Source organism: Carassius auratus, unplaced genomic scaffold (genome assembly GCF_003368295.1).
Source record: "Carassius auratus strain Wakin unplaced genomic scaffold, ASM336829v1 scaf_tig00215306, whole genome shotgun sequence".
Lineage (NCBI taxonomy): Eukaryota > Metazoa > Chordata > Actinopteri > Cypriniformes > Cyprinidae > Carassius > Carassius auratus.
Genome location: NW_020528034.1, coordinates 8,138 through 12,936, shown reverse-complemented (window position 1 = coordinate 12,936; position 4,799 = coordinate 8,138). Strand labels below are relative to the sequence as shown.

At 40.6% G+C, this 4,799-nt stretch overlaps 1 non-coding gene and 1 pseudogene across 1 annotated transcript; both read right to left on the bottom strand.

Moving 5' to 3' along the window:
• Positions 1-2,451: 2,451 nt before the first annotated feature.
• LOC113094222 (uncharacterized) lies at positions 2,452-2,643 on the bottom strand (annotated as a pseudogene).
• Positions 2,644-4,588: 1,945 nt separating this feature from the next.
• Positions 4,589-4,799, bottom strand: LOC113094221 (small nucleolar RNA U3). The gene has a single exon (XR_003288032.1). It is a non-coding gene; the product is annotated as a small nucleolar RNA U3 (small nucleolar RNA).

Genomic DNA, 4,799 nt, shown 5'->3' with positions numbered 1-4,799 from the left:
CGCTTCGCTGGATCTTTGCGTGAGCGTGGAGCACGTGGTCCTTTGTTCTGTCCTCGCGCGGTATTTGAAAGGTTCAACAAACAATGTCCCAGAATTTGTCTTCCTTGCGTGGAGAGGCGAATAGTTGAATAAACTTAGTAAAGAAAAGGAAAAGAAACGAACGAAACGAAAGCTTCTAAAGGAGCCATTAAAATGGCTTTTTCTCTCAGCCCCTGTGCTGAGGGGGGGGCTTGCGCTATGAGCGCAGCGCGAGGCCGCGCGGAGGGTCGCACAGGAGAGCAGCGTGTCCGAGAACCAAGAACGAAAAGAAGAGGAAGAAGAGAGAGTGGACCTTGTTTGGTCAATTCTTATAGCTTGAAATAGTTCACGCCCCTTTTTCGCGTAAACAGCCAATGAAAGTCCGTGATCTGAAACGGAGGGAAAAGTTCCTTTGTCTCTGTGGAGACAACCCCCCCTGGAGATCTAGGGCTTGTCCAAATTCCAGGGATTATTCTAGCAAGTTTGTAATTCAGATTACATACATATTTCATTACTTTGCTCTAGATAAATGGGTCTGTCAGAGCATGACGATCACAAAGATACTAAACATAATATTGATTTCTATAAACACATGAACCAGTGTCCATATGGGTTTTACCTGATCTCGGATAAATTGACTAATTTTGTCCGCGTTTCAATGACATATTTGAACATTCAAAAAGGTGTTGTAATTAATAGTCTCTTATTGGCCTCATGAATCAAGCTCTGTATAGATTAGAAATATATATTATACAGACACTTGATAATTAATGGTATTGTACGATTTGTTAATTGCATTCAATAGAATACACTTTTAACAAAACATTCACCACTGGTTTGCAAAAGGTGTTTTAAGAAAAGTTTTAGCTGATTTCTTGTTGCAATTAAACCACTCTGAGCAGCACACTTCAACAGAGTGTGGCCCTTTGGAGCTCTGCGAAACAGCAATTGGTTCAGTCAAGTCACCTCATTGTATATAGCGCTTTTGACAGTACAGATTTGGTCAAAGCAGCTTCTCAGTATCCAAATAGGAAAATAGTGTGTCAATGAAAAAGGACAACAGTAGACATTCAGTTTTCAGTTTAAAGGCAGTTCATCATTGAATTACACGATGTCTTCGTTCAGCTCAGTTCGGTTTAAATAGTATCTGTGAAATCAAGTTGATGATATAGCTGGAAATAAGTTTCCCCAGCTAAGCGAGTGAGAGGCGGCAGCGGCAAGGAACCAAAACTCCATCGGTGACAGAATGGAGACCAAGCTGTGGGAGAAACCAGGCTTGTCGGTGGGCCAGTTCTTCTCTGGCCAGACGACCCAGGAGGTTGATCCATGCTGCAACAAAGTTAGATTGTCATCTGTTTCTGTAGTCTTGTCCCAATGGCCATCTAGGAGACAAGGTCTTCACTGGGGATCTGTCTCTGGGGCTCATCTAGTTTTCCTGGTCCCCTCTGAAATTCAGAACCGGAGAGGTCGTCTCTAGGTGCTGATCCACAATCTGAGCTGGATACGTACTGGATCTGGTGGCTACGGTAACCTGGGAATAAGAAAGAAACAGACTAATATTAGCGTAGATGCCATTCTTCTTATGATGTAACAAGTACATTGTGTGTTATTGGAAGTGTTCCCAGTTCCGTTATACCTATTTACTGCAGCCTAACAGTCATTTAACGGATTTGTCTGACAGAAATGTGTATGTTATGTGTAAGCCATCTTAAAGAGATGGTTCCTTGAGCTAGATTTAAAATGACAGAGTGTGCCTGCCTCCTGAACAGTGTTAGATTATTCCAGAGTTTGGGCGCTAAATAGCAAAAGGGTCTGCCTCCCTCGGTTGATTTTGATATTCTAGGTATTATCAAATAGCCAGAGTTTTGAGAGTGCAGCGGACGTGGAGGACTATAATACAATAAGAGTTTAGTCATGTACTGAGGTGCTAAACCATTCAGAGCTTTATAAGTACTAATTAGTAGGCTTTTAAAATCTATACACTGTTTTAATAGGGAGCCAGTGTTGTGTTGACAGAACCGGGCTGATATGGTCATAAATCCTGGTTCTAGTGAGAACTCTTGCTGCTGCATTTTGGACCAACTGGACTTTGTTATTAAGCATGTAGAACAACCACACAACAAAACATAACAATAATCCAACTTTGAGGTCATGAACTCATAATTACCATTTCTGCATTTGACATTGAGAACATAGTCAGCAAATTCAAAATTGCGGAAAAAAGTTTGTTCTCTCGTCACCACTTTTATAATGTAAGTTGGCCGACCCCAAGTGGAAGAACAACACCGTTCACGATTTGTTTTGTTAAATTTGATGTTTCAAACAGAACACTCTACTACGTCTTCCCAAAAAAGCTAAATCTGACTTATTCAACATGGACTCCATAGAAAATACACCTCTCTCAAAAATCCTCCAAAACCACATCAAATCAAAACCACTCAGATCATACTCCTTTCTTCAATATTGCCAAGAGCAATACGAACGCTCATCGGTGACACAGTTCCATCCTCAATTCACTCTCAGAAAGGAGCATTACAGCTCATCATCGTGGGTTGGGAGACAAACACTTTCAAGACACATTTCCAAGTAAAAAACTATAGAAATGATCCCTGAAAATATAGTCTTAACTTGGCATCTCAACTCAAACGGAATTCCATTCTGAAGCACCGCCTCCTCTCTGATGGTTTGCGTAGTTGATTTCTATAAACACATGAACCAGTGTCCATATGGGTTTTACCTGATCTCGGATAAATTGACTAATTTTGTCCGCGTTTCAATGACATATTTGAACATTCAAAAAGGTGTTGTAATTAATAGTCTCTTATTGGCCTCATGAATCAAGCTCTGTATAGATTAGAAATATATATTATACAGACACTTGAAAATTAATGGTATTGTACGATTTGTTAATTGCATTCAATAGATTACACTTTTAACAAAACATTCACCACTGGTTTGCAAAAGGTGTTTTAAGAAAAGTTTGAGCTGATTTCTTGTTGCAATTAAACCACTCTGAGCAGCACACTTCAACAGAGTGTGGCCCTTTGGAGCTCTGCGAAACAGCGAACCCTTTTACCAGGCAATTGGTTCAGTCAAGTCACCTCATTGTATATAGCGCTTTTAACAGTACAGATTTGGTCAAAGCAGCTTCTCAGTATCCAAATAGGAAAATAGTGTGTCAATGAAAAAGGACAACAGTAGACATACAGTTTTCAGTTTAAAGGCAGTTCATCATTGAATTACAAAATGTCTTCGTTCAGCTCAGTTCGGTTTAAATAGTATCTGTGAAATCAAGTTGATGATATAGCTGGAAATAAGTTTCCCCAGCTAAGCGAGTGAGAGGCGGCAGCGGCAAGGAACCAAAACTCCATCGGTGACAGAATGGAGACCAAGCTGTGGGAGAAACCAGGCTCAGTCGGTGGGCCAGTTCTTCTCTGGCCAGACGACCCAGGGAGGTTGATCCATGCTGCAACAAAGCTAGATTGTCATCTGTTTCTGTAGTCTTGTCCCAATGGCCATCTAGGAGACAAGGTCTTCACTGGGGATCTGTCTCTGGGGCTCATCTAGTTTTCCTGGTCCCCTCTGAAATTCAGAACCGGAGAGGTCGTCTCTAGGTGCTGATCCACAATCTGAGCTGGATACGTACTGGATCTGGTGGCTACGGTAACCTGGGAATAAGAAAGAAACAGACTAATATTAGCGTAGATGCCATTCTTCTTATGATGTAACAAGTACATTGTGTGTTATTGGAAGTGTTCCCAGTTCCGTTATACCTATTTACTGCAGCCTAACAGACATTTAACGGATTTGTCTGACAGAAATGTGTATGTTATGTGTAAGCCATCTTAAAGAGATGGTTCCTTGAGCTAGATTTAAAATGACAGAGTGTGCCTGCCTCCTGAACAGTGTTAGATTATTCCAGAGTTTGGGCGCTAAATAGCAAAAGGGTCTGCCTCCCTCGGTTGATTTTGATATTCTAGGTATTATCAAATAGCCAGAGTTTTGAGAGTGCAGCGGACGTGGAGGACTATAATACAATAATAGTTTGCTCATGTACTGAGGTGCTAAACCATTCAGAGCTTTATAAGTACTAATTAGTAGGCTTTTAAAATCTATACACTGTTTTAATAGGGAGCCAGTGTTGTGTTGACAGAACCGGGCTGATATGGTCATAAATCCTGGTTCTAGTGAGAACTCTTGCTGCTGCATTTTGGACCAACTGGACTTTGTTATTAAGCATGTAGAACAACCACACAACAAAACATAACAATAATCCAACTTTGAGGTCATGAACTCATAATTACCATTTCTGCATTTGACATTGAGAACATAGTCAGCAAATTCAAAATTGCGGAAAAAAGTTTGTTCTCTCGTCACCACTTTCATAATGTAAGTTGGTCGACCCCAAGTGGAAGAACAACACCGTTCACGATTTGTTTTGTTAAATTTGATGTTTCAAACAGAACACTCTACTACGTCTTCCCAAAAAAGCTAAATCTGACTTATTCAACATGGACTCCATAGAAAATACATCTCTCTCAAAACTCCTCCAAAACCACATCACATCAAAACCACTCAGATCATACTCCTTTCTTCAATATTGCCAAGAGCAATACGAACGCTCATCGGTGATAGAACTTGTGACCAAAGTCACAGTTCCATCCTCAATTCACTCTCAGAAAGGAGCATTACAGCTCATCATCGTGGGTTGGGAGACAAACACTTTCAAGACACATTTCCAAGTAAAAAACTATAGAAATGATCCCTGAAAATATAGTCTT